This window comes from Phyllobates terribilis, unplaced genomic scaffold, assembly GCF_046119375.1.
Source record: "Phyllobates terribilis strain yellow unplaced genomic scaffold, ASM4611937v1 Scaffold_108__1_contigs__length_5656254, whole genome shotgun sequence".
Lineage (NCBI taxonomy): Eukaryota > Metazoa > Chordata > Amphibia > Anura > Dendrobatidae > Phyllobates > Phyllobates terribilis.
Window position 1 is genome coordinate 2216558 of NW_027362868.1, and position 22594 is coordinate 2239151.

Consider the following 22594-nt stretch of genomic DNA (forward strand, 5'->3'; position numbering starts at 1 on the left):
AGGTGGCCATCTCCACAAATGGACTTTTCAGAATCCTTGGGTGGCACCGTAGTCGGAAACCAATTCTGGTTATCGCTTCTCGGCCTTTTGGCTAAGATCAAGTGTAGTATCTGTTCTTATCAGTTTAATATCTGATACGTCCCCTATCTGGGGACCATATATTAAATGGATTTTTAGAACAGGGAGATGGAAAAAGAGCTTGCTCTGTCCACTCCACGCATTGACCTGGTATTGCAGTATCTCCAGGACCGGTGCACCCCTTCTTTAATGCAGTTTCTAAAATCAGAAAGAATTGAATTCAATGCTTTTTGTTCATTTTGCTTGTTTGTCGGATTTTGGGATGGACTCTTTGGCTTTGCTTTTCTTCTCCTCATTGGATTTTTCATGTTAAAAGTTGCAGAAGCCAGATGACAAGCTCATTTTGGTTCAACTTCAGCAACTGTGCATTGCATTGCCATGTAATGTAATGTAATGCAATGCTATCTATCTAGCTCTCCCTCTATACTTCCTTTTGGATAAACAGACATATTAGGCAAGCATTTTGGAGCTTTCACCTAAATAACTACAGGTGGTGAGATAAGCTGCACAATATAATTGACCTTTCAGTATATTGTTGCACACACACCATCTATTTAGCAAATGCCCTTGTTATCAACAGCAGCCTTTTAAACTCACCTGAGCTAACAGGTATGTGAGCTGGTTACTCTGCTGCGCTTAAAATTTCTTTTTTGGTTTGCTACAATGCCTTTTCTGAAACGTTGTCTCCCTCTGCTGGAACACTGACTTCTTTCATTTAATGCCTGCAGACTATAAAAGAGAAACCAACCCAAAAAGTTTGGTTGATTAGTCTGTGGCATTCTTTTAAACTGTTGCTTATGGCGGTCTCTGTGAGCTTCTCAGTGACATTCAGCCATCCAGGTATCCCGCCTGCAGTAGACGGAATGTGGCAATGGAACGCTGGCTGCGCGTGTCATAATAGGCTCTGAGCCTTTATATACCTGCGCACAGCAGCAGCCACCTTCAGTCTGCTGCTGGACAGCCAGCAGCAGCAGCAGCAGGAGAGGTAATTAATCAGCAACCCTCCTGCTAAGGGTAGACAGCTGCTCGTTCCACCCCCCCCCCCCGCCTTAATTATTTCTCCTCCCTTCCAACGGTGTTGAGGCGGGTGGGAACAGCCGGGGGTTGAGGGTACTGTGCTAAAAGAGGTGGAGTTATGCAGATCTAAAACGCGTGGATTGCAGCAGCAGCAAGCCGAAAAGTGCAGGCATGTGAGGGATCTAGAGGTTGACAGCATGTCTTCTTAACGGGAGTCCAGGTGGCCATCTCCACAAATGGACTTTTCAGAATCCTTGGGTGGCACCGTAGTCGGAAACCAATTCTGGTTATCGCTTCTCGGCCTTTTGGCTAAGATCAAGTGTAGTATCTGTTCTTATCAGTTTAATATCTGATACGTCCCCTATCTGGGGACCATATATTAAATGGATTTTTAGAACAGGGAGATGGAAAAAGAGCTTGCTCTGTCCACTCCACGCATTGACCTGGTATTGCAGTATCTCCAGGACCGGTGCACCCCTTCTTTAATGCAGTTTCTAAAATCAGAAAGAATTGAATTCAATGCTTTTTGTTCATTTTGCTTGTTTGTCGGATTTTGGGATGGACTCTTTGGCTTTGCTTTTCTTCTCCTCATTGGATTTTTCATGTTAAAAGTTGCAGAAGCCAGATGACAAGCTCATTTTGGTTCAACTTCAGCAACTGTGCATTGCATTGCCATGTAATGTAATGTAATGCAATGCTATCTATCTAGCTCTCCCTCTATACTTCCTTTTGGATAAACAGACATATTAGGCAAGCATTTTGGAGCTTTCACCTAAATAACTACAGGTGGTGAGATAAGCTGCACAATATAATTGACCTTTCAGTATATTGTTGCACACACACCATCTATTTAGCAAATGCCCTTGTTATCAACAGCAGCCTTTTAAACTCACCTGAGCTAACAGGTATGTGAGCTGGTTACTCTGCTGCGCTTAAAATTTCTTTTTTGGTTTGCTACAATGCCTTTTCTGAAACGTTGTCTCCCTCTGCTGGAACACTGACTTCTTTCATTTAATGCCTGCAGACTATAAAAGAGAAACCAACCCAAAAAGTTTGGTTGATTAGTCTGTGGCATTCTTTTAAACTGTTGCTTATGGCGGTCTCTGTGAGCTTCTCAGTGACATTCAGCCATCCAGGTATCCCGCCTGCAGTAGACGGAATGTGGCAATGGAACGCTGGCTGCGCGTGTCATAATAGGCTCTGAGCCTTTATATACCTGCGCACAGCAGCAGCCACCTTCAGTCTGCTGCTGGACAGCCAGCAGCAGCAGCAGCAGGAGAGGTAATTAATCAGCAACCCTCCTGCTAAGGGTAGACAGCTGCTCGTTCCACCCCCCCCCCCCCGCCTTAATTGGTTCTCCTCCCTTCCAACGGTGTTGAGGCGGGTGGGAACAGCCGGGGGTTGAGGGTACTGTGCTAAAAGAGGTGGAGTTATGCAGATCTAAAACGCGTGGATTGCAGCAGCAGCAAGCCGAAAAGTGCAGGCATGTGAGGGATCTAGAGGTTGACAGCATGTCTTCTTAACGGGAGTCCAGGTGGCCATCTCCACAAATGGACTTTTCAGAATCCTTGGGTGGCACCGTAGTCGGAAACCAATTCTGGTTATCGCTTCTCGGCCTTTTGGCTAAGATCAAGTGTAGTATCTGTTCTTATCAGTTTAATATCTGATACGTCCCCTATCTGGGGACCATATATTAAATGGATTTTTAGAACAGGGAGATGGAAAAAGAGCTTGCTCTGTCCACTCCACGCATTGACCTGGTATTGCAGTATCTCCAGGACCGGTGCACCCCTTCTTTAATGCAGTTTCTAAAATCAGAAAGAATTGAATTCAATGCTTTTTGTTCATTTTGCTTGTTTGTCGGATTTTGGGATGGACTCTTTGGCTTTGCTTTTCTTCTCCTCATTGGATTTTTCATGTTAAAAGTTGCAGAAGCCAGATGACAAGCTCATTTTGGTTCAACTTCAGCAACTGTGCATTGCATTGCCATGTAATGTAATGTAATGCAATGCTATCTATCTAGCTCTCCCTCTATACTTCCTTTTGGATAAACAGACATATTAGGCAAGCATTTTGGAGCTTTCACCTAAATAACTACAGGTGGTGAGATAAGCTGCACAATATAATTGACCTTTCAGTATATTGTTGCACACACACCATCTATTTAGCAAATGCCCTTGTTATCAACAGCAGCCTTTTAAACTCACCTGAGCTAACAGGTATGTGAGCTGGTTACTCTGCTGCGCTTAAAATTTCTTTTTTGGTTTGCTACAATGCCTTTTCTGAAACGTTGTCTCCCTCTGCTGGAACACTGACTTCTTTCATTTAATGCCTGCAGACTATAAAAGAGAAACCAACCCAAAAAGTTTGGTTGATTAGTCTGTGGCATTCTTTTAAACTGTTGCTTATGGCGGTCTCTGTGAGCTTCTCAGTGACATTCAGCCATCCAGGTATCCCGCCTGCAGTAGACGGAATGTGGCAATGGAACGCTGGCTGCGCGTGTCATAATAGGCTCTGAGCCTTTATATACCTGCGCACAGCAGCAGCCACCTTCAGTCTGCTGCTGGACAGCCAGCAGCAGCAGCAGGAGAGGTAATTAATCAGCAACCCTCCTGCTAAGGGTAGACAGCTGCTCGTTCCACCGCCCCCCCCCCCGCCTTAATTGGTTCTCCTCCCTTCCAACGGTGTTGAGGCGGGTGGGAACAGCCGGGGGTTGAGGGTACTGTGCTAAAAGAGGTGGAGTTATGCAGATCTAAAACGCGTGGATTGCAGCAGCAGCAAGCCGAAAAGTGCAGGCATGTGAGGGATCTAGAGGTTGACAGCATGTCTTCTTAACGGGAGTCCAGGTGGCCATCTCCACAAATGGACTTTTCAGAATCCTTGGGTGGCACCGTAGTCGGAAACCAAATCTGGTTATCGCTTCTCGGCCTTTTGGCTAAGATCAAGTGTAGTATCTGTTCTTATCAGTTTAATATCTGATACGTCCCCTATCTGGGGACCATATATTAAATGGATTTTTAGAACAGGGAGATGGAAAAAGAGCTTGCTCTGTCCACTCCATGCATTGACCTGGTATTGCAGTATCTCCAGGACCGGTGCACCCCTTCTTTAATGCAGTTTCTAAAATCAGAAAGAATTGAATTCAATGCTTTTTGTTCATTTTGCTTGTTTGTCGGATTTTGGGATGGACTCTTTGGCTTTGCTTTTCTTCTCCTCATTGGATTTTTCATGTTAAAAGTTGCAGAAGCCAGATGACAAGCTCATTTTGGTTCAACTTCAGCAACTGTGCATTGCATTGCCATGTAATGTAATGTAATGCAATGCTATCTATCTAGCTCTCCCTCTATACTTCCTTTTGGATAAACAGACATATTAGGCAAGCATTTTGGAGCTTTCACCTAAATAACTACAGGTGGTGAGATAAGCTGCACAATATAATTGACCTTTCAGTATATTGTTGCACACACACCATCTATTTAGCAAATGCCCTTGTTATCAACAGCAGCCTTTTAAACTCACCTGAGCTAACAGGTATGTGAGCTGGTTACTCTGCTGCGCTTAAAATTTCTTTTTTGGTTTGTTACAATGCCTTTTCTGAAACGTTGTCTCCCTCTGCTGGAACACTGACTTCTTTCATTTAATGCCTGCAGACTATAAAAGAGAAACCAACCCAAAAAGTTTGGTTGATTAGTCTGTGGCATTCTTTTAAACTGTTGCTTATGGCGGTCTCTGTGAGCTTCTCAGTGACATTCAGCCATCCAGGTATCCCGCCTGCAGTAGACGGAATGTGGCAATGGAACGCTGGCTGCGCGTGTCATAATAGGCTCTGAGCCTTTATATACCTGCGCACAGCAGCAGCCACCTTCAGTCTGCTGCTGGACAGCCAGCAGCAGCAGCAGCAGGAGAGGTAATTAATCAGCAACCCTCCTGCTAAGGGTAGACAGCTGCTCGTTCCACCCCCCCCCCCGCCTTAATTGGTTCTCCTCCCTTCCAACGGTGTTGAGGCGGGTGGGAACAGCCGGGGGTTGAGGGTACTGTGCTAAAAGAGGTGGAGTTATGCAGATCTAAAACGCGTGGATTGCAGCAGCAGCAAGCCGAAAAGTGCAGGCATGTGAGGGATCTAGAGGTTGACAGCATGTCTTCTTAACGGGAGTCCAGGTGGCCATCTCCACAAATGGACTTTTCAGAATCCTTGGGTGGCACCGTAGTCGGAAACCAATTCTGGTTATCGCTTCTCGGCCTTTTGGCTAAGATCAAGTGTAGTATCTGTTCTTATCAGTTTAATATCTGATACGTCCCCTATCTGGGGACCATATATTAAATGGATTTTTAGAACAGGGAGATGGAAAAAGAGCTTGCTCTGTCCACTCCACGCATTGACCTGGTATTGCAGTATCTCCAGGACCGGTGCACCCCTTCTTTAATGCAGTTTCTAAAATCAGAAAGAATTGAATTAAATGCTTTTTGTTCATTTTGCTTGTTTGTCGGATTTTGGGATGGACTCTTTGGCTTTGCTTCTCTTCTCCTCATTGGATTTTTCATGTTAAAAGTTGCAGAACCCAGATGACAAGCTCATTTTGGTTCAACTTCAGCAACTGTGCATTGCATTGCCATGTAATGTAATGTAATGCAATGCTATCTATCTAGCTCTCCCTCTATACTTCCTTTTGGATAAACAGACATATTAGGCAAGCATTTTGGAGCTTTCACCTAAATAACTACAGGTGGTGAGATAAGCTGCACAATATAATTGACCTTTCAGTATATTGTTGCACACACACCATCTATTTAGCAAATGCCCTTGTTATCAACAGCAGCCTTTTAAACTCACCTGAGCTAACAGGTATGTGAGCTGGTTACTCTGCTGCGCTTAAAATTTCTTTTTTGGTTTGCTACAATGCCTTTTCTGAAACGTTGTCTCCCTCTGCTGGAACACTGACTTCTTTCATTTAATGCCTGCAGACTATAAAAGAGAAACCAACCCAAAAAGTTTGGTTGATTAGTCTGTGGCATTCTTTTAAACTGTTGCTTATGGCGGTCTCTGTGAGCTTCTCAGTGACATTCAGCCATCCAGGTATCCCGCCTGCAGTAGACGGAATGTGGCAATGGAACGCTGGCTGCGCGTGTCATAATAGGCTCTGAGCCTTTATATACCTGCGCACAGCAGCAGCCACCTTCAGTCTGCTGCTGGACAGCCAGCAGCAGCAGCAGGAGAGGTAATTAATCAGCAACCCTCCTGCTAAGGGTAGACAGCTGCTCGTTCCACCCCCCCCCCCGCCTTAATTGGTTCTCCTCCCTTCCAACGGTGTTGAGGCGGGTGGGAACAGCCGGGGGTTGAGGGTACTGTGCTAAAAGAGGTGGAGTTATGCAGATCTAAAACGCGTGGATTGCAGCAGCAGCAAGCCAAAAAGTGCAGGCATGTGAGGGATCTAGAGGTTGACAGCATGTCTTCTTAACGGGAGTCCAGGTGGCCATCTCCACAAATGGACTTTTCAGAATCCTTGGGTGGCACCGTAGTCGGAAACCAATTCTGGTTATCGCTTCTCGACCTTTTGGCTAAGATCAAGTGTAGTATCTGTTCTTTTAAGAACACAAGAGCTACGATCTACACTTGACGAGAGCGATCGAACTCGGAAGGAGAAGAGCTTCGGAGCCCAGCTGACATCGGAGAAGGAAGGCGGATATCGGTGGGAGGAAGAAGCTCTAAAGAATCCAGAAGAAGACGAAGACTCGGAGAAGAATCGGGCTGTCCTGTGGAATCTTCGAGGAAGAAAATCATCGAGACAAAGACCTTTCGGGGAATTTGTCCAGAACACGACGGGAGAAGAATCTGCATAGCTCCACCCATTCCGGGAAGAGTTCCAGATCCAGCTCCAAGAAGTAACTGCAGGAGGAAAGCCATGGCAAGCGCTGCGAGGAAGGCTGAAAAGAAGAGCCTGGAGCAGGGGACAGCCAGGAGGGCCCAGCCAGGAGCCGATTCTGACCCCAAGGACTCTGCCTCCACGACTGGCCAGCAGAAGGGAAACCAGAAGCCCCGCCACGAAGCTCCAGCCCTGGAGCCATGGATGCGGCAGACGGTGGCCCTGAAGCTGAAGGAAGTGGATGGGAGGGTGCCGGACATGTCCTCGGACGTGTTCTGCCAGAAGATGCTGCTGGATCGAGGCTTCTCCAGGTCGGACACCCTCAGCATCCAGACCTTCTTGACGGGGATCTTCTTCGTCACCTTCGCCACTGTGAACACCTGCAGGAGGTTCTGGGAAATGGTAAGCGCAAAAGGACCGGATAATTCTTTCTCTGCCTTTACAGGTAGCTGCCCTATCCAGAGGGACGAAAGGAGGATCACGGTCTCCATGCGCAACCCGCACACCCCAGGCCAAGACATCTGTACCTTCCTGAGACGCTTCTGTTTGGTTGTGAAGGAACCCTCTCACATCCTGAATGGACTCGGCTTCTGGACAGGTAAGTGGTCGGTGACCGTTAGACTTCACAGGGACCTGGCGTACTCAGACGGACTTCGGCACCTGCCCCCGACATTCTCCCTGGGCAACTCCTACGGCCTCATCTATTACCCGGACATGCCGCGGAACTGCAGGAGATGCGGCAAGAACGGCCACGAGATGAAGGACTGCAAGGAGGATGCCTGCAGGATTTGTCGAGTGACGGGACACAGCTCGAAGGACTGCCCGAAGAAGACGTCCTGCAACCTGTGTGGGCTGGCGGCTCATCTATACAAGGATTGCCCCAAGCGTGAGAGATCCTGGGCATCGGTGGTTGCGACGACCCCAGCTCCGGAGGACAAGGCCCCGACGACCAGGCCTGTGAAGGTCAAGGACGCGACGACCAAGGCCCCAGCGGCCAAGGCCGAGACGACCAAGGCCAAAGCGGTCAAGGAGTTGGTGGCCAAAGCCCCAGCGACGGTCCCAACAGCTCCGAAGCAGAAGAAAAAGTCAAAGGAGGGTAAGAGTTCTGTCACCCCTCTCTCGATCCCTCCCCCTGCCACCCCCGTCCAATCCCCCCCCACCCCGGCCACCCCTGCTGAGGATTCCACTTCCTCTTCCTCCTTCCCCTACTCCTCAGCAGGTGTCCTTTCCCCTGCCCCGGCAGCCACTCTCCCTCCCCAGACCATGGTAGCGGTGGAATTAACCTTTCCTCCACCCGCCGCTATCTATTCCGAGGAGGATTTTCCCCTTCTTGTCTCCCCAGTTCCAACCCGGGGAAAGAGGAAGGTGGAGGACAGCCCTGCTACTGAATCCTCCAAAAAGAAGATTCTGGATTTCGTAGGCGAAAAGGAGGATACCCTCCCTGAGCCAGAAGAGATGGAGCACATGGTTGAGACCCTGGTGGCCGAGCCAGAAGAGGAGGAACTGGTGGTCGCCGAGATCGAGGCCGCGCTGCTTGACCAGATGGAGGAAGAGGGCCTGCTGGTGATCCCGTCACCAGCAGTCAACACCGACGAGGGACCACCCGACCGGAGTGGTAACTAAGGTGTATTGCCTGCGCTAACTTTTTCTTTTTTCCCTACATGATGGCTAATATTAAGTTATTTTCCATTAATGTCAGGAGCATCAAGGACAAGTTCAGACGTCAGACTATTTATGCCTTCCTTACTTCCCAGTTGTGTGATGTTTATATGTTGCAGGAATGTTCCCTTCCCTCCTCTAGGTCCTTCAAACATCTGGCCAGGGAGTGGTCCCACGGTCCATCCTACTGGTCCGGTGGGGGTGACTGCAAGTCTGCGGGGGTCGCAATTCTGATCAGGGGGGGCGCATTCACGCTTGAGTCCGTCCAGGAGCTCATCTGCGGCAGGGCTCTTGTTGTAGATGGCAACTGGGCAGGAGAACCTGTCAGGTTCATCAACGTGTATGCGTCCCCACTGAAGAATGAGCGTTTGGAGATTTTCCAGACCCTGCGGCTTCAGCTTGCCACCACCAGGACCTTAGTGATGGCCGGGGATTTCAACTGCCCCATCGAGGAGGATGGTCGTAGTTCTGGCACATCTGCCAAGTTGGACATCACGTCCAAGCTGCTCATCGAGATGGTAACCGAGGCCTCTCTTCAGGACGTGGTGGGCTCCATGGGGAGAGGCTCCACGAACTATTCGTGGAGCCGACCCGATGGCTCACTCCGCTCCAGGATTGACTTTGTGTTCACCTCTCGGGCAGTCAGGCAGAGTAGGCACTCGATGGTCCCCTGCTTCTTCTCCGACCACAGAGCCATTCACTTACAAGGTGTCCTCGGCGACGGTTTTCCGTCCGGCCCCGGCTCCTGGAAGCTGAATTGTGCTCTGCTGGCTCAGGATGAAGTCGTGGAGGAGCTGAGAGCAGCCTACGCAATGTGGCAGTCCTACAAGGGTAGCTTCCAAACAGTCTCTGATTGGTGGGAATATGTTAAACTTGAGTTTCGCTGTTTCTTTCAGGCCAAGGGTCGACAACAGGCGTGTGAGAAGAGGAGGGACTTCAGAGGGCTGCAGCGCGAGCTGCGGTCGCTGCAGGACCTTCTTCACTGCGGCTGGGACGTGAGGGAGGAGCTGGAGGAGACCAAGAAGAGCCTGAAAAGGCACTTTGAGGAGGAGTCCAAGCGAATCGTCTTCCGTTCCAAAGTGGAGAATCTGGAGAAGGGTGAGAAATGTAACTCATTCTTTTTCAGGAAACTTCATGCCGGTCACACGCCCCTGAACGAGCTGCGAGACGAGAGCGGAAACATGCGACGTGGGAAGGAGGACGTGATGAGGGTCGTCAGCGACTTCTACAGCGAACTCTACTCCCACAAGACTACCGACCCCGACGCTGCTGATAAGTTCCTGTCAGGTATCACTAACCATCTTGATCCTGCAGGCACGGCAGCCTTGGACAAACCTCTGATGGTGGGCGAATTGCTCTCTGCCGCTAAATCCTTTAGGACCGGCAGGACCCCGGGCAGTGATGGTCTTCCAGCGGAGCTCTATGTAGCGCTGGGAGACCTCATCTGTCCGGACCTGTTGGACCTGTACGAGGAGATGGCGGTGGAGGGTAGAATGCCTCCATCTTTGAGGGAAGGAATGGTCATGATCCTGTACAAGCGGAAGGGAGAGAGGTGCGACCTGAGGAATTGGCGTCCCATCACTCTGCTCAACGTGGACTACAAGATCCTGGCCAAGACGATGGCGACACGACTTAAGACGGTCATCGGACGGATCATCAAACCGGACCAGACCTGCGGCATCCCTGGACGTCGCATCGCAGACAGCCTCGCTCTCGTGCGGGACACGGTCGAGTACATCAAGGTCCGCCGCGCACACGCGGCCCTGGTCTCCTTGGATCAGGAGAAGGCCTTCGACCGGGTTTCCCACGAGTTCATGGGCCGAGCTCTGCACCGGTTAGGTTTGGGTAACATGTTTTGTTCGTATGTCCGTCTGATGTATTTTGATATCCACAGCTCGGTGTTGGTGAACGGCTGGAAGACTGACCCCTTCCCTGTCCTCTCTGGGGTCAGACAAGGCTGCCCTCTATCACCTCTTCTTTTTGTTTGTGTTATAGAACTCTTCGCAGAGGCTATCCGGCAGAATGGAGAGATCAGAGGGATCACCGCACCGGGTCCGGGACGACACGAGGTCAAGTGCTCGCTCTACATGGACGACGTCACCGTCTTCTGCGCTGATCGTGGTTCAGTCGACGCCCTCGTCCAGACGTGTGAGAGGTTCGGCCGGGCTTCAGGGGCCAAAGTCAACTGCAGGAAGTCGGAAGCCATGCTCTTCGGGGATTGGCAGCCGGCCTCCTCCGCCCCCTTCCCCTTCAACATTCAACCGGATTTCCTCAAGGTGCTGGGAGTCTGGTTCGGGAAGGAAGGAGCGGCCCTCAAGTCCTGGCAAGAACGCTTGGCCAAAGTGAAGCAACGGATCGGACTCTGGAGCCTCAGACACCTCACTTGTGAGGGTAAGGCACTCGTCCTGCGTAATGAGGTCCTGCCCGTCTTGCAGTACACGGCGCAGGCCTGGCCCCCACACGTCACTGTGTGCAGGGCCATTACCAGGACAGTGTTTCACTTTGTCTGGGGATCCAAGATGGACAGAGTCAGGCGGGCCGTCATGTACAAGGAGCCTCGCAAGGGTGGGAAGGGCGTTCCAGATATCCCCACCCTCCTGCGATCCTCTTTTGTGTGTGATTGTGTCCGCCGGACTTTGCAAGTCAAGAATGGCTCCGCGGGCAGGTCCATGTCTCGCTTCTTCCTGCTTCCTCTTTGGAGGCGACTCGGCTGGGACAAGTGGGACAGCTCCTTCCCCTACAACTGGACGACGCCATGGTTCTACGGAGACGTCGTTCGATTTGTGGGGGAACATCAACTGGAGGGACTCAAGCCCGACTTGTGGAAGCCCAAAACTATCCACAAGCTCATCAGAGCCAAGGATGACGTGGAGAACATCACAGGACTTCACCAGGACACGCTGGAGACTGTGTGGACAAATGTGTCGTCTGACAGGCTGACCAACGGGCACAAGGACTTGTCGTGGATGGCGATTCAGGGCGGACTGCCCGTCCGGTCATTCATGCATGCCCGGAACCTGTGCAAGACCCGGTACTGCCCAAGGTGCCCCTTCGTGGAGGAAACATCTTTGCACACTTTTTGGGACTGCGGATTTGCACAGCGCCTGTTGACTGCCCTTGAGGACGACCTGAGGAACTCTGTCCCCAGGGCGAGCCTATCGCACCATTCTGTGCTTTACGGACTCTTCCCTGGGGTTCATACCGTCGGAGCCATCCAGGAGGCTTGGCGCCTTATGAACTGCTTCAAGGATGCCGTTTGGGTCGCCAGGAACCGGCTCATCTTGAGGAGGGAGAGGATGTCCATCCAGGACTGCCGCAGGCTGATCCACAGCCTGCTCAGAGACTATTCCATCGTGGACGGTCCGGAGGACGAGGATGAGGACTAAACCCCTCCTCCCCCTCTCCCCTTATGTGTCTTGTCTTTCAATAAAGCTTCGGGCCTGTGATTTTCCCCTCCCCATCCCCTTTTTCCCAATCCCCATCCCTTATCACGATTCGTCGTACTGTATTGATTGACATGCTTTTTCTTTCAGATTGAGTGTTTTGTGTAGCATAGGGGTGTGATGTGTCTAGTTAGTGCGTCGTATCCTCATGCTATGTAAATATGATGTAGAATTCTGTGTGTACTGGGCTGCGGCACTGTACACTGTCTGTTAACTTATTTTTTGTGCTAATAAAAGATATATTCAATCAAAAAATCTGTTCTTATCAGTTTAATATCTGATACGTCCCCTATCTGGGGACCATATATTAAATGGATTTTTAGAACAGGGAGATGGAAAAAGAGCTTGCTCTGTCCACTCCACGCATTGACCTGGTATTGCAGTATCTCCAGGACCGGTGCACCCCTTCTTTAATGCAGTTTCTAAAATCAGAAAGAATTGAATTCAATGCTTTTTGTTCATTTTGCTTGTTTGTCGGATTTTGGGATGGACTCTTTGGCTTTGCTTTTCTTCTCCTCATTGGATTTTTCATGTTAAAAGTTGCAGAAGCCAGATGACAAGCTCATTTTGGTTCAACTTCAGCAACTGTGCATTGCATTGCCATGTAATGTAATGTAATGCAATGCTATCTATCTAGCTCTCCCTCTATACTTCCTTTTGGATAAACAGACATATTAGGCAAGCATTTTGGAGCTTTCACCTAAATAACTACAGGTGGTGAGATAAGCTGCACAATATAATTGACCTTTCAGTATATTGTTGCACACACACCATCTATTTAGCAAATGCCCTTGTTATCAACAGCAGCCTTTTAAACTCACCTGAGCTAACAGGTATGTGAGCTGGTTACTCTGCTGCGCTTAAAATTTCTTTTTTGGTTTGCTACAATGCCTTTTCTGAAACGTTGTCTCCCTCTGCTGGAACACTGACTTCTTTCATTTAATGCCTGCAGACTATAAAAGAGAAACCAACCCAAAAAGTTTGGTTGATTAGTCTGTGGCATTCTTTTAAACTGTTGCTTATGGCGGTCTCTGTGAGCTTCTCAGTGACATTCAGCCATCCAGGTATCCCGCCTGCAGTAGACGGAATGTGGCAATGGAACGCTGGCTGCGCGTGTCATAATAGGCTCTGAGCCTTTATATACCTGCGCACAGCAGCAGCCACCTTCAGTCTGCTGCTGGACAGCCAGCAGCAGCAGCAGCAGGAGAGGTAATTAATCAGCAACCCTCCTGCTAAGGGTAGACAGCTGCTCGTTCCACCCCCCCCCCGCCTTAATTGGTTCTCCTCCCTTCCAACGGTGTTGAGGCGGGTGGGAACAGCCGGGGGTTGAGGGTACTGTGCTAAAAGAGGTGGAGTTATGCAGATCTAAAACGCGTGGATTGCAGCAGCAGCAAGCCGAAAAGTGCAGGCATGTGAGGGATCTAGAGGTTGACAGCATGTCTTCTTAACGGGAGTCCAGGTGGCCATCTCCACAAATGGACTTTTCAGAATCCTTGGGTGGCACCGTAGTCGGAAACCAATTCTGGTTATCGCTTCTCGGCCTTTTGGCTAAGATCAAGTGTAGTATCTGTTCTTATCAGTTTAATATCTGATACGTCCCCTATCTGGGGACCATATATTAAATGGATTTTTAGAACAGGGAGATGGAAAAAGAGCTTGCTCTGTCCACTCCACGCATTGACCTGGTATTGCAGTATCTCCAGGACCGGTGCACCCCTTCTTTAATGCAGTTTCTAAAATCAGAAAGAATTGAATTCAATGCTTTTTGTTCATTTTGCTTGTTTGTCGGATTTTGGGATGGACTCTTTGGCTTTGCTTTTCTTCTCCTCATTGGATTTTTCATGTTAAAAGTTGCAGAAGCCAGATGACAAGCTCATTTTGGTTCAACTTCAGCAACTGTGCATTGCATTGCCATGTAATGTAATGTAATGCAATGCTATCTATCTAGCTCTCCCTCTATACTTCCTTTTGGATAAACAGACATATTAGGCAAGCATTTTGGAGCTTTCACCTAAATAACTACAGGTGGTGAGATAAGCTGCACAATATAATTGACCTTTCAGTATATTGTTGCACACACACCATCTATTTAGCAAATGCCCTTGTTATCAACAGCAGCCTTTTAAACTCACCTGAGCTAACAGGTATGTGAGCTGGTTACTCTGCTGCGCTTAAAATTTCTTTTTTGGTTTGCTACAATGCCTTTTCTGAAACGTTGTCTCCCTCTGCTGGAACACTGACTTCTTTCATTTAATGCCTGCAGACTATAAAAGAGAAACCAACCCAAAAAGTTTGGTTGATTAGTCTGTGGCATTCTTTTAAACTGTTGCTTATGGCGGTCTCTGTGAGCTTCTCAGTGACATTCAGCCATCCAGGTATCCCGCCTGCAGTAGACGGAATGTGGCAATGGAACGCTGGCTGCGCGTGTCATAATAGGCTCTGAGCCTTTATATACCTGCGCACAGCAGCAGCCACCTTCAGTCTGCTGCTGGACAGCCAGCAGCAGCAGCAGCAGGAGAGGTAATTAATCAGCAACCCTCCTGCTAAGGGTAGACAGCTGCTCGTTCCACCCCCCCCCCCCCGCCTTAATTGGTTCTCCTCCCTTCCAACGGTGTTGAGGCGGGTGGGAACAGCCGGGGGTTGAGGGTACTGTGCTAAAAGAGGTGGAGTTATGCAGATCTAAAACGCGTGGATTGCAGCAGCAGCAAGCCGAAAAGTGCAGGCATGTGAGGGATCTAGAGGTTGACAGCATGTCTTCTTAACGGGAGTCCAGGTGGCCATCTCCACAAATGGACTTTTCAGAATCCTTGGGTGGCACCGTAGTCGGAAACCAATTCTGGTTATCGCTTCTCGGCCTTTTGGCTAAGATCAAGTGTAGTATCTGTTCTTATCAGTTTAATATCTGATACGTCCCCTATCTGGGGACCATATATTAAATGGATTTTTAGAACAGGGAGATGGAAAAAGAGCTTGCTCTGTCCACTCCACGCATTGACCTGGTATTGCAGTATCTCCAGGACCGGTGCACCCCTTCTTTAATGCAGTTTCTAAAATCAGAAAGAATTGAATTCAATGCTTTTTGTTCATTTTGCTTGTTTGTCGGATTTTGGGATGGACTCTTTGGCTTTGCTTTTCTTCTCCTCATTGGATTTTTCATGTTAAAAGTTGCAGAAGCCAGATGACAAGCTCATTTTGGTTCAACTTCAGCAACTGTGCATTGCATTGCCATGTAATGTAATGTAATGCAATGCTATCTATCTAGCTCTCCCTCTATACTTCCTTTTGGATAAACAGACATACTAGGCAAGCATTTTGGAGCTTTCACCTAAATAACTACAGGTGGTGAGATAAGCTGCACAATATAATTGAACTTTCAGTATATTGTTGCACACACACCATCTATTTCGCAAATGCCCTTGTTATCAACAGCAGCCTTTTAAACTCACCTGAGCTAACAGGTATGTGAGCTGGTTACTCTGCTGCGCTTAAAATTTCTTTTTTGGTTTGCTACAATGCCTTTTCTGAAACGTTGTCTCCCTCTGCTGGAACACTGACTTCTTTCATTTAATGCCTGCAGACTATAAAAGAGAAACCAACCCAAAAAGTTTGGTTGATTAGTCTGTGGCATTCTTTTAAACTGTTGCTTATGGCGGTCTCTGTGAGCTTCTCAGTGACATTCAGCCATCCAGGTATCCCGCCTGCAGTAGACGGAATGTGGCAATGGAACGCTGGCTGCGCGTGTCATAATAGGCTCTGAGCCTTTATATACCTGCGCACAGCAGCAGCCACCTTCAGTCTGCTGCTGGACAGCCAGCAGCAGCAGCAGCAGGAGAGGTAATTAATCAGCAACCCTCCTGCTAAGGGTAGACAGCTGCTCGTTCCACCCCCCCCCCCGCCTTAATTGGTTCTCCTCCCTTCCAACGGTGTTGAGGCGGGTGGGAACAGCCGGGGGTTGAGGGTACTGTGCTAAAAGAGGTGGAGTTATGCAGATGTAAAACGCGTGGATTGCAGCAGCAGCAAGCCGAAAAGTGCAGGCATGTGAGGGATCTAGAGGTTGACAGCATGTCTTCTTAACGGGAGTCCAGGTGGCCATCTCCACAAATGGACTTTTCAGAATCCTTGGGTGGCACCGTAGTCGGAAACCAATTCTGGTTATCGCTTCTCGGCCTTTTGGCTAAGATCAAGTGTAGTATCTGTTCTTATCAGTTTAATATCTGATACGTCCCCTATCTGGGGACCATATATTAAATGGATTTTTAGAACAGGGAGATGGAAAAAGAGCTTGCTCTGTCCACTCCACGCATTGACCTGGTATTGCAGTATCTCCAGGACCGGTGCACCCCTTCTTTAATGCAGTTTCTAAAATCAGAAAGAATTGAATTCAATGCTTTTTGTTCATTTTGCTTGTTTGTCGGATTTTGGGATGGACTCTTTGGCTTTGCTTTTCTTCTCCTCATTGGATTTTTCATGTTAAAAGTTGCAGAAGCCAGATGACAAGCTCATTTTGGTTCAACTTCAGCAACTGTGCATTGCATTGCCATGTAATGTAATGTAATGCAATGCTATCTATCTAGCTCTCCCTCTATACTTCCTTTTGGATAAACAGACATATTAGGCAAGCATTTTGGAGCTTTCACCTAAATAACTACAGGTGGTGAGATAAGCTGCACAATATAATTGACCTTTCAGTATATTGTTGCACACACACCATCTATTTAGCAAATGCCCTTGTTATCAACAGCAGCCTTTTAAACTCACCTGAGCTAACAGGTATGTGAGCTGGTTACTCTGCTGCGCTTAAAATTTCTTTTTTGGTTTGCTACAATGCCTTTTCTGAAACGTTGTCTCCCTCTGCTGGAACACTGACTTCTTTCATTTAATGCCTGCAGACTATAAAAGAGAAACCAACCCAAAAAGTTTGGTTGATTAGTCTGTGGCATTCTTTTAAACTGTTGCTTATGGCGGTCTCTGTGAGCTTCTCAGTGACATTCAGCCATCCAGGTATCCCGCCTGCAGTAGACGGAATGTGGCAATGGAACGCTGGCTGCGCGTGTCATAATAGGCTCTGAGCCTTTATATACCTGCGCACAGCAGCAGCCACCTTCAGTCAGCTGCTGGACAGCCATCAGCAGCAGCAGCAGGAGAGGTAATTAATCAGCAACCCTCCTGCTAAGGGTAGACAGCTGCTCGTTCCACCCCCCCCCCACGCCTTAATTGGTTCTCCTCCCTTCCAACGGTGTTGAGGCGGGTGGGAACAGCCGGGGGTTGAGGGTACTGTGCTAAAAGAGGTGGAGTTATGCAGATCTAAAACGCGTGGATTGCAGCAGCAGCAAGCCGAAAAGTGCAGGCATGTGAGGGATCTAGAGGTTGACAGCATGTCTTCTTAACGGGAGTCCAGGTGGCCATCTCCACAAATGGACTTTTCAGAATCCTTGGGTGGCACCGTAGTCGGAAACCAATTCTGGTTATCACTTCTCGGCCTTTTGGCTAAGATCAAGTGTAGTATCTGTTCTTATCAGTTTAATATCTGATACGTCCCCTATCTGGGGACCATATATTAAATGGATTTTTAGAACAGGGAGATGGAAAAAGAGCTTGCTCTGTCCACTCCACGCATTGACCTGGTATTGCAGTACCTCCAGGACCGGTGCACCCCTTCTTTAATGCAGTTTCTAAAATCAGAAAGAATTGAATTCAATGCTTTTTGTTCATTTTGCTTGTTTGTCGGATTTTGGGATGGACTCTTTGGCTTTGCTTTTCTTCTCCTCATTGGATTTTTCATGTTAAAAGTTGCAGAAGCCAGATGACAAGCTCATTTTGGTTCAACTTCAGCAACTGTGCATTGCATTGCCATGTAATGTAATGTAATGCAATGCTATCTATCTAGCTCTCCCTCTATACTTCCTTTTGGATAAACAGACATATTAGGCAAGCATTTTGGAGCTTTCACCTAAATAACTACAGGTGGTGAGATAAGCTGCACAATATAATTGACCTTTCAGTATATTGTTGCACACACACCATCTATTTAGCAAATGCCCTTGTTATCAACAGCAGCCTTTTAAACTCACCTGAGCTAACAGGTATGTGAGCTGGTTACTCTGCTGCGCTTAAAATTTCTTTTTTGGTTTGCTACAATGCCTTTTCTGAAACGTTGTCTCCCTCTGCTGGAACACTGACTTCTTTCATTTAATGCCTGCAGACTATAAAAGAGAAACCAACCCAAAAAGTTTGGTTGATTAGTCTGTGGCATTCTTTTAAACTGTTGCTTATGGCGGTCTCTGTGAGCTTCTCAGTGACATTCAGCCATCCAGGTATCCCGCCTGCAGTAGACGGAATGTGGCAATGGAACGCTGGCTGCGCGTGTCATAATAGGCTCTGAGCCTTTATATACCTGCGCACAGCAGCAGCCACCTTCAGTCTGCTGCTGGACAGCCAGCAGCAGCAGCAGCAGGAGAGGTAATTAATCAGCAACCCTCCTGCTAAGGGTAGACAGCTGCTCGTTCCACCCCCCCCCCCCCCGCCTTAATTGGTTCTCCTCCCTTCCAACGGTGTTGAGGCGGGTGGGAATAGCCGGGGGTTGAGGGTACTGTGCTAAAAGAGGTGGAGTTATGCAGATCTAAAACGCGTGGATTGCAGCAGCAGCAAGCCGAAAAGTGCAGGCATGTGAGGGATCTAGAGGTTGACAGCATGTCTTCTTAACGGGAGTCCAGGTGGCCATCTCCACAAATGGACTTTTCAGAATCCTTGGGTGGCACCGTAGTCGGAAACCAATTCTGGTTATCGCTTCTCGGCCTTTTGGCTAAGATCAAGTGTAGTATCTGTTCTTATCAGTTTAATATCTGATACGTCCCCTATCTGGGGACCATATATTAAATGGATTTTTAGAACAGGGAGATGGAAAAAGAGCTTGCTCTGTCCACTCCACGCATTGACCTGGTATTGCAGTATCTCCAGGACCGGTGCACCCCTTCTTTAATGCAGTTTCTAAAATCAGAAAGAATTGAATTCAATGCTTTTTGTTCATTTTGCTTGTTTGTCGGATTTTGGGATGGACTCTTTGGCTTTGCTTTTCTTCTCCTCATTGGATTTTTCATGTTAAAAGTTGCAGAAGCCAGATGACAAGCTCATTTTGGTTCAACTTCAGCAACTGTGCATTGCATTGCCATGTAATGTAATGTAATGCAATGCTATCTATCTAGCTCTCCCTCTATACTTCCTTTTGGATAAACAGACATATTAGGCAAGCATTTTGGAGCTTTCACCTAAATAACTACAGGTGGTGAGATAAGCTGCACAATATAATTGACCTTTCAGTATATTGTTGCACACACACCATCTATTTAGCAAATGCCCTTGTTATCAACAGCAGCCTTTTAAACTCACCTGAGCTAACAGGTATGTGAGCTGGTTACTCTGCTGCGCTTAAAATTTCTTTTTTGGTTTGCTACAATGCCTTTTCTGAAACGTTGTCTCCCTCTGCTGGAACACTGACTTCTTTCATTTAATGCCTGCAGACTATAAAAGAGAAACCAACCCAAAAAGTTTGGTTGATTAGTCTGTGGCATTCTTTTAAACTGTTGCTTATGGCGGTCTCTGTGAGCTTCTCAGTGACATTCAGCCATCCAGGTATCCCGCCTGCGGTAGACGGAATGTGGCAATGGAACGCTGGCTGCGCGTGTCATAATAGGCTCTGAGCCTTTATATACCTGCGCACAGCAGCAGCCACCTTCAGTCTGCTGCTGGACAGCCAGCAGCAGCAGCAGCAGGAGAGGTAATTAATCAGCAACCCTCCTGCTAAGGGTAGACAGCTGCTCGTTCCACCCCCCCCCCCCGCCTTAATTGGTTCTCCTCCCTTCCAACGGTGTTGAGGCGGGTGGGAACAGCCGGGGGTTGAGGGTACTGTGCTAAAAGAGGTGGAGTTATGCAGATCTAAAACGCGTGGATTGCAGCAGCAGCAAGCCGAAAAGTGCAGGCATGTGAGGGATCTAGAGGTTGACAGCATGTCTTCTTAACGGGAGTCCAGGTGGCCATCTCCACAAATGGACTTTTCAGAATCCTTGGGTGGCACCGTAGTCGGAAACCAATTCTGGTTATCGCTTCTCGGCCTTTTGGCTAAGATCAAGTGTAGTATCTGTTCTTATCAGTTTAATATCTGATACGTCCCCTATCTGGGGACCATATATTAAATGGATTTTTAGAACAGGGAGATGGAAAAAGAGCTTGCTCTGTCCACTCCACGCATTGACCTGGTATTGCAGTATCTCCAGGACCGGTGCACCCCTTCTTTAATGCAGTTTCTAAAATCAGAAAGAATTGAATTCAATGCTTTTTGTTCATTTTGCTTGTTTGTCGGATTTTGGGATGGACTCTTTGGCTTTGCTTTTCTTCTCCTCATTGGATTTTTCATGTTAAAAGTTGCAGAAGCCAGATGACAAGCTCATTTTGGTTCAACTTCAGCAACTGTGCATTGCATTGCCATGTAATGTAATGTAATGCAATGCTATCTATCTAGCTCTCCCTCTATACTTCCTTTTGGATAAACAGACATATTAGGCAAGCATTTTGGAGCTTTCACCTAAATAACTACAGGTGGTGAGATAAGCTGCACAATATAATTGACCTTTCAGTATATTGTTGCACACACACCATCTATTTAGCAAATGCCCTTGTTATCAACAGCAGCCTTTTAAACTCACCTGAGCTAACAGGTATGTGAGCTGGTTACTCTGCTGCGCTTAAAATTTCTTTTTTGGTTTGCTACAATGCCTTTTCTGAAACGTTGTCTCCCTCTGCTGGAACACTGACTTCTTTCATTTAATGCCTGCAGACTATAAAAGAGAAACCAACCCAAAAAGTTTGGTTGATTAGTCTGTGGCATTCTTTTAAACTGTTGCTTATGGCGGTCTCTGTGAGCTTCTCAGTGACATTCAGCCATCCAGGTATCCCGCCTGCAGTAGACGGAATGTGGCAATGGAACGCTGGCTGCGCGTGTCATAATAGGCTCTGAGCCTTTATATACCTGCGCACAGCAGCAGCCACCTTCAGTCTGCTGCTGGACAGCCAGCAGCAGCAGCAGCAGGAGAGGTAATTAATCAGCAACCCTCCTGCTAAGGGTAGACAGCTGCTCGTTCCACCCCCCCCCGCCTTAATTGGTTCTCCTCCCTTCCAACGGTGTTGAGGCGGGTGGGAACAGCCGGGGGTTGAGGGTACTGTGCTAAAAAAGGTGGAGTTATGCAGATCTAAAACGCGTGGATTGCAGCAGCAGCAAGCCGAAAAGTGCAGGCATGTGAGGGATCTAGAGGTTGACAGCATGTCTTCTTAACGGGAGTCCAGGTGGCCATCTCCACAAATGGACTTTTCAGAATCCTTGGGTGGCACCGTAGTCGGAAACCAATTCTGGTTATCGCTTCTCGGCCTTTTGGCTAAGATCAAGTGTAGTATCTGTTCTTATCAGTTTAATATCTGATACGTCCCCTATCTGGGGACCATATATTAAATGGATTTTTAGAACAGGGAGATGGAAAAAGAGCTTGCTCTGTCCACTCCACGCATTGACCTGGTATTGCAGTATCTCCAGGACCGGTGCACCCCTTCTTTAATGCAGTTTCTAAAATCAGAAAGAATTGAATTCAATGCTTTTTGTTCATTTTGCTTGTTTGTCGGATTTTGGGATGGACTCTTTGGCTTTGCTTTTCTTCTCCTCATTGGATTTTTCATGATAAAAGTTGCAGAAGCCAGATGACAAGCTCATTTTGGTTCAACTTCAGCAACTGTGCATTGCATTGCCATGTAATGTAATGTAATGCAATGCTATCTATCTAGCTCTCCCTCTATACTTCCTTTTGGATAAACAGACATATTAGGCAAGCATTTTGGAGCTTTCACCTAAATAACTACAGGTGGTGAGATAAGCTGCACAATATAATTGACCTTTCAGTATATTGTTGCACACACACCATCTATTTAGCAAATGCCCTTGTTATCAACAGCAGCCTTTTAAACTCACCTGAGCTATCAGGTATGTGAGCTGGTTACTCTGCTGCGCTTAAAATTTCTTTTTTGGTTTGCTACAATGCCTTTTCTGAAACGTTGTCTCCCTCTGCTGGAACACTGACTTCTTTCATTTAATGCCTGCAGACTATAAAAGAGAAACCAACCCAAAAAGTTTGGTTGATTAGTCTGTGGCATTCTTTTAAACTGTTGCTTATGGCGGTCTCTGTGAGCTTCTCAGTGACATTCAGCCATCCAGGTATCCCGCCTGCAGTAGACGGAATGTGGCAATGGAACGCTGGCTGCGCGTGTCATAATAGGCTCTGAGCCTTTATATACCTGCGCACAGCAGCAGCCACCTTCAGTCTGCTGCTGGACAGCCAGCAGCAGCAGCAGCAGGAGAGGTAATTAATCAGCAACCCTCCTGCTAAGGGTAGACAGCTGCTCGTTCCACCCCCCCCCCCCGCCTTAATTGGTTCTCCTCCCTTCCAACGGTGTTGAGGCGGGTGGGAACAGCCGGGGGTTGAGGGTACTGTGCTAAAA

General features: G+C 47.9%; 13 non-coding genes and 1 pseudogene across 13 annotated transcripts; all 14 read left to right on the top strand.

The window, feature by feature from the left end:
* The first annotated feature begins 71 nt into the window (after positions 1–71).
* LOC141199536 (U2 spliceosomal RNA) lies at positions 72–262 on the top strand. The gene has a single exon (XR_012271284.1). It is a non-coding gene; the product is annotated as a U2 spliceosomal RNA (small nuclear RNA).
* A 1122-nt stretch (positions 263–1384) lies between these two features.
* On the top strand, positions 1385–1575 carry LOC141199537 (U2 spliceosomal RNA). The gene has a single exon (XR_012271285.1). It is a non-coding gene; the product is annotated as a U2 spliceosomal RNA (small nuclear RNA).
* Positions 1576–2698: 1123 nt separating this feature from the next.
* On the top strand, positions 2699–2889 carry LOC141199538 (U2 spliceosomal RNA). The gene has a single exon (XR_012271286.1). It is a non-coding gene; the product is annotated as a U2 spliceosomal RNA (small nuclear RNA).
* A 1121-nt stretch (positions 2890–4010) lies between these two features.
* LOC141200275 (U2 spliceosomal RNA) lies at positions 4011–4201 on the top strand. The gene has a single exon (XR_012272000.1). It is a non-coding gene; the product is annotated as a U2 spliceosomal RNA (small nuclear RNA).
* Positions 4202–5322: 1121 nt separating this feature from the next.
* Positions 5323–5513, top strand: LOC141199539 (U2 spliceosomal RNA). The gene has a single exon (XR_012271287.1). It is a non-coding gene; the product is annotated as a U2 spliceosomal RNA (small nuclear RNA).
* A 1118-nt stretch (positions 5514–6631) lies between these two features.
* LOC141201005 (U2 spliceosomal RNA) lies at positions 6632–6709 on the top strand (annotated as a pseudogene).
* A 5564-nt stretch (positions 6710–12273) lies between these two features.
* On the top strand, positions 12274–12466 carry LOC141200818 (U2 spliceosomal RNA). The gene has a single exon (XR_012272527.1). It is a non-coding gene; the product is annotated as a U2 spliceosomal RNA (small nuclear RNA).
* A 1120-nt stretch (positions 12467–13586) lies between these two features.
* LOC141199540 (U2 spliceosomal RNA) lies at positions 13587–13777 on the top strand. The gene has a single exon (XR_012271288.1). It is a non-coding gene; the product is annotated as a U2 spliceosomal RNA (small nuclear RNA).
* Positions 13778–14900: 1123 nt separating this feature from the next.
* On the top strand, positions 14901–15091 carry LOC141199541 (U2 spliceosomal RNA). Its single transcript, XR_012271289.1, has one exon. It is a non-coding gene; the product is annotated as a U2 spliceosomal RNA (small nuclear RNA).
* A 1121-nt stretch (positions 15092–16212) lies between these two features.
* Positions 16213–16403, top strand: LOC141199542 (U2 spliceosomal RNA). Its single transcript, XR_012271290.1, has one exon. It is a non-coding gene; the product is annotated as a U2 spliceosomal RNA (small nuclear RNA).
* A 1122-nt stretch (positions 16404–17525) lies between these two features.
* LOC141200223 (U2 spliceosomal RNA) lies at positions 17526–17716 on the top strand. Its single transcript, XR_012271950.1, has one exon. It is a non-coding gene; the product is annotated as a U2 spliceosomal RNA (small nuclear RNA).
* A 1124-nt stretch (positions 17717–18840) lies between these two features.
* LOC141199544 (U2 spliceosomal RNA) lies at positions 18841–19031 on the top strand. Its single transcript, XR_012271292.1, has one exon. It is a non-coding gene; the product is annotated as a U2 spliceosomal RNA (small nuclear RNA).
* A 1122-nt stretch (positions 19032–20153) lies between these two features.
* On the top strand, positions 20154–20344 carry LOC141199545 (U2 spliceosomal RNA). The gene has a single exon (XR_012271293.1). It is a non-coding gene; the product is annotated as a U2 spliceosomal RNA (small nuclear RNA).
* Positions 20345–21463: 1119 nt separating this feature from the next.
* Positions 21464–21654, top strand: LOC141199546 (U2 spliceosomal RNA). Its single transcript, XR_012271294.1, has one exon. It is a non-coding gene; the product is annotated as a U2 spliceosomal RNA (small nuclear RNA).
* The last annotated feature ends 940 nt before the right edge of the window (positions 21655–22594 follow it).